General features: G+C 47.1%; 1 protein-coding gene across 11 annotated transcripts in view; it reads right to left on the reverse strand.

The window, feature by feature from the left end:
• PLEKHA1 (pleckstrin homology domain containing A1) overlaps nucleotides 1-14,268 on the reverse strand; it is a 2,820,639-nt gene that overhangs the window by 854,780 nt on the left and 1,951,591 nt on the right. The window lies entirely within an intron of this gene.

Below are 14,268 nucleotides of genomic sequence, written 5' to 3' on the forward strand. Positions count from 1 at the left end.
AGCATAGACTAGATTCAGGCCGGCTGGATCTAGCTTTGTTTGTATAACTTGTGCACTGATCCAGGCTGTCTTTTTTGGAGAAGGTTTCTCTGTACCCTAGTGGCAGGACTGTGCAGTTAGAACTTGTCTGATTTGAAGATTGCTGGATCAGGGCTCAGTTTTAAGCTTTTTAACTGGTTAATTGGGTAAAGTGTTGTTTTGATTGCATCTGCTCTATTTTCTGAAAAAAAAAAATATATATATATATATATATATATATATATATATATATATATACTTGTTTCCTGTTTCCCGCCTTTCTGAACTAGTATAGTCCAGTTTTCAGGTTATTGCTGAATCCAGGACTGTGTTACAAGTTTCTGTGTTGCTCATACCTTACTTAGATAGAATGAAGTTTCTCTCTTCACCTGTGAGAGAGGAGAGCTTTGAGCAGGCTATATGTCCCTGGAGGAGTGGTTTCAGCCCAGAATTTAGTAGTTTATTGGCCATTTAGGACTAATTTTGATTGTATCTACTCTATTTTCTGAAAAAAAAATACTTGTTTCCCACCTTTCTGAACTAGTATAGTCCAATTTTCAGGTTATTGCTGAATCCAGGGCTGTGTTACAAATTTCTGTGCTGCCCATACCTTACTTGGATAGAAAGAAGTTTCTCTGTTCACCTGTGAGAGAGGGGAGCTTTGAGCAGCCTATCTGTCCCTGGAGGAGTGGTTTCAGCCCAGAAGTTAGTAGTTTATCGGCCATTTGGGGCTAATTTCTACCTCTTTCACTTCCATGCGATAAAAAGCATTTGTGCGGTTTTGTGCACCAGGCAGCGCCATTTAGCTAGAGTTAAACTTTTCTCGGCTCCACGAAGTCTATTCTTCAATTTTTCCCTCTGGAACTAGACAAACCTTCAACTTTAGCAGTCAAACTTTTCATTTCACAGTCAAGCAGTTGCTTAAAACTCATAGCAAGCACTAATTAACCCTAGCACTACACCCCCCTATACTGTCCAGAAGGACAAGGCTCTCTATTCGTCCTCACCAGCCAATCAGAAAAACAGCTCACTCTACCTATTCAGGAATGTCCAAAGGGCAGTTTCCGGTGCACTCTCCAGTCCAACTCGTGAATCTGGGCACTTTCAGGCAATGTTAACCCTGCCTCATGTACACAGACAACCCTCTCCTCCTACCACCAAACACTAATATATGCGAGAAATGCAATTATACAGCCAGAGTGGAGGCAAAGCTCTCTCAACCCAAGGTTGGAACTGACAGCCAAGAGGAGAAAGGTAATACTTGCAACACACCACCACTCTCACATAGACCTAATAAACCAACACCAGCAAATAACACATGAATACAAGAAAGCATACTCGGAGGCTCTAAATAAAAATCTGCAAAAGCAACAGAGACCTCCAAAGCAGACATCCAAGCAACCTCCACACTCCATCACCAACCATGAAACACATACTTCACATAATCAGTGTGCCACGCAATCACAGCCCTTGTCGCAAAATAACATACCCAACACACTAATAATAGGCGACTCTATAGTCAGGCACACTGATGTCCCACTAACTAGGCTGGACAAGGAGAAGGTTACAGTTAGCTGCTTGTCGGGTGCCAGGATCTGCCACATAACACAAGCACTCAGGTCACTCCAGAACAAGTACAAATACAACTCTGTCATTGTCCATGCTGGTGTGAATGACCTGAGACGTACCTCCCTGGACTACATGAAAAGAGACATGGAAGAGCTCTCTGATCATGTAGCCCAGGCTGGTATGACCTGACCCTGAGTAGCATCCTGCCCTTACCAAGAATGATGCCACAGTATTAAGAAAAAATGATCAATTTTAACAATTGGCTAAGTTTCTGGTGTCATTCAAAGGGGATCCAGTATCTGTCCACCTTGGATGACATGCTCAACAAGCCACGTTGCTTTGCAAGAGATGAATTGCACCTGTCACCCTTAGGCATTCAAATACTGGCCAAGGCTCTTGCCGCTCCCATAGTGCCTTTTTTAGACAACGCTCAAAAGACAAACCCACCAGCATAAATAGCACAAGTAACCAAAAACTAAGTGCAATGCTACTCAACGCAGGCCGTCTAAAACTCAAAATGCACACACCTCCAGGTTAGTGGCGCAGCACGATGCATCAGAGATCATCCATGTGCAACTAACAATGGGCAAAACTGCAATCCAAATTGTAGCTTGCTACAGATCACTCACTATGGCCCAGGACCCCCATTCCGCATTTCTGGAGACACTGGGAAATATGAAGGTCTACCAAACACCTTAATACTGGGTGATTTCAATTACCCAAACATAAACTGGGAGAACTGCTCAAGTACTAACTCCCTTGTCCAAAGCTTCCTAGAATTTATAAACTCAAATGCCCTGGATCAACTGGTCAACACCCCCACCAGAGGGAACAACAAATTGGACCTGGTCATCACCAACATGGGCGACCGGTGTTCCACACCAGAAGTCAACCCCTCGCTGGTTAGATCAGACCATAGACTAATCACTCTGGATATCCACATTCTGCCCCCACCCCCAATCAAGGAAACCACCATGAAAAACTTTTCAAAAGTAAACTTCACGTTACTTAAGACTGAGGTGGAAAGGTTCACAGCCCCCATGCTAAAGGACAATGCTGTCCAAGCTGCTGAAACCTTTACAAAGGCACTCTATGAGCATCTGCAGGAATGCATGGATCGTGCTATCCCAAGTAAAACCAAGACTCACTCCTTCAAGAAAAGGAAACTAGTCTGGTGGACCCCTGCCATAAACAAGCCATACAACAGAAGGAGGAAACTAGTACAGAAAAGAGTAAAATCCTAAGAAGGAAAGACATCCCTGATCAGTATCAGCAAGAAACTACGATCCCTCATTAAATCATCCAAGGCTAGTTTCAAAAGAAAAACTGCCAATGACTCCAAAGATAACCACAAAGCGTTCTTTAGCTATATCAAGAACCTAAGTGGAAACTCTCAGATCTGCTCTGAGTTGGTGCAGAATGGCACAAAATACACTGAACCGACTGATATTGCAAACATTCTGGCAGATAGGTTTAGTGCAAACTTCACCCCCCTCTCACCTCCTAAAGGGCCCATAACCATACCAGAAGAATGTAGGGCCCCGTCAATCACAGACACACAGGTTAAAATAGCCCTATCCAAAGCCAAAAAACACAGCTTCAATGGTACCAGACGGTGTCCCAGGCTGTGTCTTACAAGAGCTCCAAAATGAACTAACCCCCTCACCTAAACACACTGCTCAGACTCAGCCTGTCTACAGGCTACGTACCCACAGAGTGGAGTGCAGCAATAGTTATCCCGCTCCACAAAGGTGGAGCCACAACGGACCCCGGGAACTATCGCCCTATAAGCCTGACTAGCCTGGTCTACAAGGCTATGGAACTCATTAACAGAGACACTGAGAACCTCCAAACTTTGGACCCTACCCAGTTTGGCTTTGTTAAGGGCAGATCATGCATCCAAAACCTGGTGGACATCTTTGAGACGGTTACCAAGGCATTAGATGAGGGAAAGGAGGTCCACACAGCCTAGCTAGACCTCGCAAAGGCTTTCGACACCATTCCCCATTCTAGTATTATAGACAAGCTCACCAGCTTGAACATAAACCACTATGTCATGAGATGGGTTGCCAACTGGTTCATGGATAGAACCCACATAGTGAGAGTTGCAGGCTCTAGGTCCGACTGTAAACCGGTTACAAGTGGCATCCCTCAGGGCTCAGTCCTATGACCCCTCCTGTTCGGTATATTCTTCTCAGAGGTACAGGCAAGCATAGGAGGACTATGGCTGACCAAGTTCGCAGACGACTGCAAACTAGGGGCCATAACTGATTCTCTGGCTGATACAGACACCCTCCAGATGGGACTCACTGAGACAGATACCTGGTGTCAAAATCATGGCCTCAAGCTAAATGCCAAAAAGTGCATAGTCATCCCCTTTGGAAAAAACAAAGTACCCACGAACTACCACATAGATGGTAGTCCCCTAAATACAGAAAATGTAATAAGGGATCTGGGGACGCAAGTAGATAGCAATCTCTCCTTTGATAATCATATTGCCAAGGTGGTTAGAAAATCCTTCTATGGGGCCCACATCAGTAGCTGTCCCGGATGAGGTAGGTCCTTGAAGGCTGTCAGAGCATTCTGAACAGCTAGCATCTCTTTTTGGTTGATATGTAGATGCATCTGGTTTGTGGACCATGTGCCTTGAATACATCTTCCTGCCATGCGGGCCCCCCAGGCATAATCTGATGCATCGGTTGTTAACTTCTGCCTGGCTGGGGGTAAAGTGAATGGCTGTCTCTTGTTCTGGTGACAAGCCTTCGCCCACCAACGAAACTCCTGTTGCAGGCAGGGAATGAGGATAATTATTGTTTCCAGGCTGTGGCAATGTTGAGTCCAAACACTTTTTAAGTACCATTGAAGTTTCCTCATATGCAGTCTCGCATATGGAATTAGTAGAATGCAGGATGCCATGAAGCCCAAAGCCTGCAGAATTTTTCTTGCAGATAACTGGGCCTTTGTTGCCAACAGGTTGAAATAGGTAGTCAGTTGCCTTTGTTTGTCTGGCGTGAGATAAGCCATCTGGGCAGTTGTATTTAAGCTTGCACCCAGGAATATTATCTCTTGAGAGGGTACTAGTTTTGATTTCTTTTCATTGACTGGGTACCCTAGGCCTGTTAGAAATCTCTTTACAAATGCCAAATGCTGTAGTAGAATGTCCTTGTTCTCTGCCTGAATGAGGCAGTCGTCCAAGTAAGGATATATTTGTATTCCTCTTTGCCTGCAGAATGCAATCACTGGAGCCAGGCACTTTGTGAAGACCCTGGGCGCAGTAGATAAGCCAAAGGGCAGCGCAGAGAACTGGTAATGCATTGAACCAGCTTTGAATCTGAGGTATCTTCTGCATGTCTGTCTGATTGGGACATGCAGGTATGCCTCTTTTAGGTCTAAAGTCACAAGCCAGGCCTTCTTGCCCAGTATGGGCAGAAGTTGCTGTAGAGTTAACATTTTGAATTTTGGTATATCCAGAAATGTATTTAGAATAGATAGGTCCAGTATTGGTCTCCAGGTCTTGTCCTTTCTTGGCACCAAGAACAGTCGAATAAAATCCTTGTCCCTGCTCTTGCTCTGGTACTAGTTGAATGGCCCTCATGTCCATGGGGGATGAGACTTGTTGTTGTGCCTCTGCCCATTGATGTTTTGGCAGGTCTGGCCAACCGTTTGTCCTTGGCAGGGTATGGAAGTGAAACTTGTAGCCCTGTGACACTATGTCTAGGACCCATTTGTTTTGGGTTATGTGCCACTTTTAAGAAAAAAGTGCTAGTTTTCCCCCCTAAAGTTGCTGCCAGAAGATAAGTGCTTGGTGCAAGCAGGGGGAAGTCACTGGGACTGTTTCCTGTATGGCTGTGATTTGTCTTCTCCACTTTTGGAGGTAGAAGCACCCCACTGTTTAGACCTGTATAAGCCTTGGGGCTGGGATCTGTCTCTTGGGCATCTATATCTGCCTCTTTTTGGTCTGTCTGACACTGGAAAGGACCAGTTCTTTGTAGGCCAGTGTCTGCTAAATCTTGGAGGCTGAACCTGCAAGAAATCCTTAACCGTTTGCATAGATTTAGCTTTGTCCTCCATTTTCTTTAACACTAAACAAAGTATCATGCGGTAATGCGGCATCTAATAATTTTGCTTTGACATGATCAGGCAGACTTTGTTCCTTTAACCAAGCTTGCCTCCTGATGACAGAACCCGTAACAGCGGCTCTGCAGGAGGCCTCCAAAGAATCAAAACCACATTGCAAAGTATGCTTTCCAACTTGTTCAGCTGCATTCAATACATCCTGCATTTCTTTGTTTTCTGCACATTCAGAATTTGTCAACATTTCTTGTTTAAGCAGTGACATAATATATTGCTGATATTTGAGCATTTGAAACTGACAGTTTAAAGCCCTTTTAGCCAAGGTAGCTGAAGTGTAAATCTTTTTTCCCCATCTGTCCAATGCCCTAGAATCCCTGTCAGAGGGGGTAGGGTTTTTTGCAGCAGAAGCCTTGACCCCTTTGGGACCCTGAGAGATAATTTCTGGGACAGCAGCAGGGTTTTTGAAAAGGAATTTATGAGAGTCAGGAACCCTGTAGTACTTGTTCAGCTTAACAGGAGCTGGAGGTAAGGAGTCAGGGGTCAGACTGGACTCTGAAAATACATCATCAACAATGTCTAACACAGCTGGAATAGCTAGGGGCCTGTGTTGTGGTAGTAAAAGGAAGTCTCTGAGCCTTTTCTTAGATTCTGAAAAATCTTGGCTCTCCCAGTGGAAATGCTCCCTCATGGTATGCAAGGTTTCCCCAAAAGAGTAATCCTCAGGAGGAGAGGCTGAAGGGATAGAGTCTTCAGTATCAGAATCCTCATAGGGAGGAAGAGAATACACCTGATCAGAAGAGGAATCAGATGAAATGGAAACCTGATCAGAAGATTCATATTCTGTCTCTTGCCTAGGCCTTTTATCAGGTGGGGGATGGGAACCCCGATCAAAGTAATCAAGTCTTCGGCCATTTTGAGCATCTGTTTTTTGGGCATGGAGGCCTGTCCGAGAGGCTGTTGCACTTGTTTCTTTGTCTTTAAAGGTGCTTTAATCTTTGCCTTTGAAAGTGAAGTCGTTTTAATGTATGATTGAGTTGGTCTGAAAACACCCTCAGAAGCCGATGTCTGCTCAGCGGCTCTGGACCCATCTGAAGGAATAGTCTCCGAAGGTCCAATACCTTGAGCCTCCAGCGGCCTAGGCGACTCCACGTGGGAGTCGGTAGCGGCTTGCGGGTCTAAAGTAGTGGGCGTCAGGGGCCGCGAAGGCACCTCACTGAGAACCGGCGAACCAGCGACTGGCTTAGAAGAAGCCTCGTCGTCGGTTTTGGACCTTGGATGCCTGTCCTTTTCTTTTTCTTTGCGTTTCTTATGAATTCCAGTAGTCGGATGGCTATCTGACGACTTCGTATAATTAAATCTTCTGCTAAAATAGTGTAATACAAAATCTTACCGACGTTTAATAGTGCATTGGTTAAATCTAGCACAAAACCGACAACTAGCAACGTCGTGGTCAGGGCCTATGCAAGGAATACAGTAAGAATGAAAGTCCTTATGAGGTATTTGCTTCCCACAAGAAATACAATTATTAACTTTTTCTGACATCGGTCTGGAGCAAGAAAAAAGTTTCCCCAACGGGGTACTTAGCTTTTAATGAAGACTTCGGATCTGAAATTCGAACACGAAAATCTCAGGAGTTGGCCGACCGGCACCTGCGAACTGCTTATGTTTCGGGCACCGCGCGGCAAGAAAGACTGAGGAAAATGGCGTCGGATGCATCTTTTATACCCCTGGCGCACTGACGTCAGAGAAGAGGTGACAGCAACCGAAGCCGACCTAGACTTTGGAATTCAGGCCCACTGTGGGTAGCCTGTCAGCAGGATAACCCAAGTGTAATGACTGCAACAGTGAAACACGAAGAACATCAGAAAATTTACCCCGGGGATCACTGCAGTGGCTCTGTTGGACAGTGGCGCAGGGAACTAATGGCTCTGCTGGACAGAGGCACAGGGAACTAATCTAAGTGGGTGGCGAAAGCCAACACATTCTGGCTAGGCTTATAAATGCCCTTGGCAGATAGCCTAGTACATACCTATGAACCTACTGAAGTTTAAGCAAACAAGCATTGCAAAACAGACTTTTGATTATCCCCAGGCTTTAAACGAACCTGCTTCAAAAGTTGGCTTTTTACTATTCTGTCCCCGATTGCTGTGCAAGCAGCACGTGCCTCTTGACACCCATTCTACACAGAGTCTGCAGAGTCCTTTGGCAGTACAGAACAAATGTAAACAGACAGGTTAACTGGCCAAGACAGGCAGAGGATAGAATTCACACACTTCAATGTAGATTTCAGTGAACATAAATTAGAAGTTATGTACCTACCATAACGTTCCATGTTAGTTGTCTTCTCTCACCTTCTTTTTTGCTGGATGGGTTCGGAGCCGATCCTCGGCTCTGACTTGGCACTTGCTAAGCTCGAGAGTCACTTTTACCAGCTCGAGGCAGCCCCATATCCCATGATGCAAGGCGGTAAATACCCAGATCTCGTTTGGTACCTAGAGGGAAAACTACCTAGCATAAAAACTTTCCACTAAGGAAAGAAGAGCACTTAGCCTAAAAAGGCTGTAAGGGGAAACCAGATAACTAAAACTAGAACTAACTGGTGCCCAAAGAAACAAAATCTTCTAGAGCCAAGGGAGATCAAGGTCTGTCCAGGCAAGGGGGTAGGAGGTAGGGTCGCAAGAAAGAAGGCGAGAGAAGGCAACTAACATGGAACGTTATGGTAGGTACATAACTTCTAAATGTTAAGTTGTCAATCTCGCCTTCATTCTTGCTGGATGGGACCGTGTCCCTAGCACCTCTATCCTGGGTGGCTCAATGGAAAAGACTCTTGAGAACCATGGAACCAAAACTGGCTCTATCCCTGGAGGCCAAATCCAATTTGTAATGAGAAACAAAGGTATGAGGAGTGGCCCAAGTGGCTGCTGCACAAATAGTATCTAAGGGTAGCCTAGCCTGAAAGGCTGTAGAAGTGGCTAGGCCTCTAGTGGAATGTGCCTTTGGTTTTGAGCACAGCTGTTTGCCCCTAAGTTGATAAATGTCAGAAATGGTGGAAGATAGCCATCTAGACAAGGTCACTTTGGAAACAGGGAGGCCTTTCTTATTTTCAGCATAAGAAAGAAAGAGCTGATCAGACTTCCTGAATTGTTTTGTTCTGTCCAAATAATATCTGAGTTGGCGGTGAACATCAAGATAATGTAATTTTGTTCGATCTGTTGGAATAATTAGGAAAAAATACAGGGAGATCAATGGATTGGTTTAAATTTGTTTTTGAAGCAACCTTGGGCAAAAAGGATGTATTAGTTCTCAAGGATACTCTGTCCTTGTGGAAGACCAAATATGGGGGACGAACAGAGAGGGCATGAAGTTCTGACACTCTCCTAGCCGAGGTAATAGCGACAAGGAAGAGTGTCTTCCACGAAAGAAACTTTAGTGAGCATGAAGCAGCTGGCTCAAAAGGAGGAAGAATTAAGGATGTCAGCACTAGATTTAGGTCCCATTGAGGAGGGGGACTCCTGACAGGAGGTTTGAGGAGAAAAACTCCATTCAGAAAAGCTCTACAAAGCTTGTGGGACATAGTGTTGTGATCTGCAAACCCGACATGAAAGTTCGAGATTGCAGCCAACTGAACTTTGACCGTGGAAGATGAAGAACCCGAGTGAAAGATTTCCGCTAGAAAATCCAAAACTGCATGAACAGGGGCAGTAAAGGGATCTATGTTCCTTGATTTCGCCCAAAGGGAGAAACGTTTCCACTTGCTAGAGTAAATCCTTCTAGTAGAGGATTTAAGGGAAGCCACTATGATATCCCTAACAGAGTTAGAGATCATAGGAAGCCTGGCTAAGGAAGGAAGTGGAGCAACCAAGCTGTGAGGTTGAGAGAAGGAATGGACCGATGCAGCTGATCCGATTGGTGGATCAGAAGATCTGGCACTGGGTCCAGATGCCACGGCTGCACCAAAAGATGACGATGAAGGAACGGAAACCAAATTTGTCGAGGCCAATACGGGGCAATGAGAATAATTTTGGCTCTCAAAACGGTAGCTTTCTGGAGTACCTGTGGTATCAATGGAAAGGAAGGAAAGGCATAAAGAAGTCCCTGGGGCCAATCTTGGGTAAGAGCGTCTCTGGGGGGATGGCCCGGAAGTGGGAAGAGAGAGAAGAAGGCTGGCCATTTGCTGTTTTGGGGAGTAGCAAAAAGATCGCAACATGGGCGGCCCCACTTCTGAAAAATCTCCTCCACTATAGATTGCTTGAGAGACCACTCGTGAGGCATGAGTATAGCTCTGCTCAATCTGTCCGCTAAAATGTTGGTTTTCCCAGGAATATGCGTTGCTACCAGAAACCGATGAGAGGAGATCGCCCATTGCCAAAGTCTGAGAGCCTCTCGACACAAGAGGTAGGACTTGGTTCCGCCCTGCTTGTTGATGTACCACACTACGGACATGTTGTCCGTGTGAACTGCAATCGTTCCCAAGGGAAGAAAGTCGTTGAGGGCTTGCAACGTTAAAAGCACTGCTCTCATCTCTAGGACATTTATGTGCAGGTGGTATTCGAACGGTTGCCACGTCCCATGAACCATCCTGCCCTGATAATGACCCCCCCCACCCAATCAGGGAGGCGTCCGTAGTGACTGTGGCTACCGGGGCCGGGGAAACAAAGGGTCTGCCCTGATGGACATGGGGAGAAGAAATCCACCAGGATAGGTGGTTTTTGCAAGTTTGTGTCACCAGGATCTGGTGACGCATGGGAAGCTGTTGGGAGGACCATTGGGTGAACAACATCCATTGAAGGAGACGCATGTAAAAACGGGCCAAAGGAAGAAGAGTAATGGCAGCTGCCATGAGGCCCAATACTTTTAGGACCAGTCTGGCTTGCACCTTTTTGCTGGCAAGGATGATCCGCACATGGTTTTGGATATCTAGGATTCTCTGGCTTGTGAGGTTTGCTGACATCCGAACAGTGTCTAAATTTGCGCCTATAAAAGTAATGGACTGGCAGGGCAATAAGGAGGATTTTTCGTAGTTGATCGAAATTCCTAATTGAGTGCAGAGATTTAGAGTGTAATCTCTGGCTTGGAGAAGTTGATGCCTGGTGGTGGCTGAGAGGAGCCAGTCGTCGAGATACGGAAACACCTGGAATCCTTGACGTCTCGGGTGAGCCGTGACCACTGCCATGCATTTGACACTCTGGGGGCTGTAGTGAGACCAAAGGGCAGGGCTCTGAAATGAAAATGACTGGACCCCAGCCGAAAGCGGAGAAACCTTCTGGAGCGTCTGTGGATTTTTATGTGATAGTACGCATCCTGAAGGTCTACTGAGCACATCCAGTTGTCTTTGCCTAAGAAGGGCAAAATCGATTGAAGTGTGACCATCCGAAATCTTGTCTTTTTCACAGACTTGTTGAGTCTGCTGAGGTCCAATATTGGTCTCCAATCTCCCGTCTTTTTGGGAACCAAAAAGAACCTTGAGTAGATTCCGGGCTCTGAATGGTCTGTTGGAACTGGTTGAATGGCCCTTTTTTGTAGAAGCTTTGATACTTCTAATTTTGCGATTTCCCTTAGACCGGGTGGAACATCTGGAAGGGAATTTTTGTGAGTGAAGGGACTTTCCTCGAAAGGAATCTTGTAACCCTCGGATATGATCGACTGTACCCATTTGTCTTGTGAAAGGGAAAGCCAGGCTTCTGGGTACAGCGATAATCTTCCCCCGACTGCCTCCAAGGATGGACAGTCGGGCAACACCTCAGGGATGCTGGAAGGGCTTGTCAGAGAGAGGCTCGCTGCTGCCCTGGTTCTGCGGACCCCCTGTGCCTCTAGGGCGGCGTCTATTATTATTACCCCCTCTGCCTCTAGGGGTAAACTGACCACGTGTCCGGCGTGACTCCCTGGGATTTACGGAACCACATCTTTCCCCCCTTCTGTCCTTTAGGGTAAGGCCTAGAAGGGGTGGAAAAATGGACTCCTACGGCAGAAAGAGTCTTGCCGTCTTGCTCACACCTGGTCAACGTATCCTTAACCTGAGGACCAAACAATGTTGACCCATCGAAGGGAGAGTTTGTGAAGGATGCCTTAAAGGGATCTGCAAAATTACAGAGCCGCATCCAGGACTGACGTCTAAGAGCCACTCCTGTCCCTGCAGCTCTACTCGCTCCATCTGCTGCATACGAAATTAGCCGCATGGAGGAGTTGGTTATGGAGTTAAGGATTCCTAGCTGAGAAGCAATCTTGTCCGGAGCCCCTGCAGCTGTAGGATCCTGTACTACTTCACCTAATTCTTTAAGGATGTCCCTTTGAAGTCTGGTGAAGTGACATAAATAATTCAGCGAACGCATGGCAAAGGTCGCTGAGGAAAACATCCGCTTACCATACCTGTCCATGGTCCTAGAATCCTTGTTAGGAGGATGGACTGGTACGGAAGGATCTGCAAGTTCCTTTTTGGTGGCGGCCACCACCACCATGGCATCAACAGGGACACCTTTTGTAAGAAATTGTTTCTCGGAAGGGGCTGTAATAAATTTAGAAGGCCTCCTGGGAACTGGTTCCATGGAATCAGGAGATGCCCACGCCTTCTGAGCTATCACCTCCATGAGGGGGGTCAAAAGGCGGAGACACCCAGGAGGTGGAGGGTCGAGATACAAATGCCTCTAGGTATACCGACTCATCCTCGGAGGGATTAATGGAGGGCCAGTTTCCCCTCTGTTTTAGGAGTTCTAGGATGTCTGAAAAAGAGACATCCTCAGAGGGGGATCTTGGGGACCCCTCCGACTCATCTAAGTCGGTATCCGAAGTTGTAGACTCAGGGGAGTCTAGGTGCTTCCTCTTACAGGTCCTCTTACGCGGAGGATCTCCTGACGGATCAGGAGAATCCTCGGAAGAAGGGGTTTTTCCCAGTGGGGAAACCTGAGGCGGTGGATCTCTCGGTCCGGGAGCAAGAGAGTGGGAAGAGACATCTACAGGCACCGTAGAGGGAGGAGCTAAGGGGATAGACTGCTGACTGAGCCCAGGGGCCAGCACACTCCTCATCACCTCGAAGGCTCCCCTCCCAGGGAGAACCAAGAGACCCCGCTCCGAAGAAACAGGGCTCCGGGCCCACCGAAGGGAAGGCTCCAAGGCAGATGTTGGAGCCGAGCTCACCAAGGCAAGCCCGAGAGGAAGAGCAGGGTCGGACAAGGGTCCGATGCCACTCACCCCCTCGGAGCAGACCAGGGAAGCCCGACCACCGGATCCCTCCAAGGAAGGTCTCGAGGAGGAGATAAGAGTAGAAGCTGAAGGAGCAGAAAGGGGTAGTATCTGCCCCGCAGCCGTAGCAGTGACTATTCCAATAGACTCCGGCTCCGAGCTCTGGAGGAGAGTCGAAGGAGGAACTTGAAGAGGGTGTGGACTAGTAGTCGTCTGTTGAGACGGACTATGAAGCATTTGGGCTAGTGCCTGTGATTTTAACAATCTGCTTACCATTCTCTCCAAATCGTGGTCTGAAAGCCTGGAAGACCTAGATGATCGGCTCCGATGGCTCCGCTCCGAAAGAAGAGGAGAGGTCAGAGCCGACAGTATCGGCTCCAAAGAGGGGGACCTGGACCGCTTCCTCGACGGAACCATTGGAGCCAAAGAACCCTCGGTTCCAGACGGAGCCGACAACTTATCGGCTCCAAGCCTGGTCAAAGATGTATCGGCTCCGGCCGGAGCCGATACAGGCAAGGAAATAATGGTATCGGAGCTGGCCAGCACCGATACCGAAGCCTGAGACACATGGTGGTCGGAGCCGACACCAATGTGGCAGTTAAAGTATCGGCACCGATAGCCATCGGTGCCGAGGATTTAGTCAAAATAAGATCGGCTCCAGCAGGAGCCGATCTCGACTCCAAAGGAGTCGGAGCCAGGGCCGAAGGCTTAGTAGCAGAAGCCTGGGCCTTGGAGGTCTTAGAGGGCTTGCCCGAAGCAGACGTGGCCGGGGAGCCCTCCGGTTTAAGTAGTCCTCTTAAAATTTATTTATTTCTCCTTTCCTGCAGGACTCTCTGGCTGAAAGAGTGACAAATAGCACAGGAGTCCTGCAGGTGGAGAGGTCCCAGGCAATAGATACAAGAAGTGTGACCGTCTGTCAGAGACATCTTCTGACAGCACGAGTCACACTTCTTGAAGCCTGAGACCCTCTGTTCTTTGGACATAGTGAGCACACACACAACACACTACTCACACAGTCCCAGATTCAGAAAATTTAACTTAAAATGGGGAAAAAATAAACCCACACACACACCCTGACAGGAAGGGATGGGAGGGGATTGAAGGCCCGACTAAATAAAAATAACTAGGGAAACAGTAAACTACAGCTAGAGACCCTACAACTATCTAAAAGTGACAAATAAACTAATATATGAGAGAAAATTAGGAATGGGGTGACTAAAATTTGTATAACAAATTACTTACCAAGAGCTGGTAAAAGGAGTACCTCATCAGCGAAGCGGCAAATGAGATCTGGATATTTACTGCCTTGCATCATGGGATATGGGGCTGCCTCGAGCTGGTAAAAGTGACTCTCGAGCTTAGCAAGTGCCAAGTCGGAGCCGAGGATCGGCTCCGAACCCATCCAGCAAGAATGAAGGCGAGAATGACAAC

Source organism: Protopterus annectens, chromosome 14.part0 (genome assembly GCF_019279795.1).
Source record: "Protopterus annectens isolate FY-2018-M chromosome 14.part0, PAN1.0, whole genome shotgun sequence".
Taxonomy (NCBI): Eukaryota; Metazoa; Chordata; order Ceratodontiformes; family Protopteridae; genus Protopterus; species Protopterus annectens.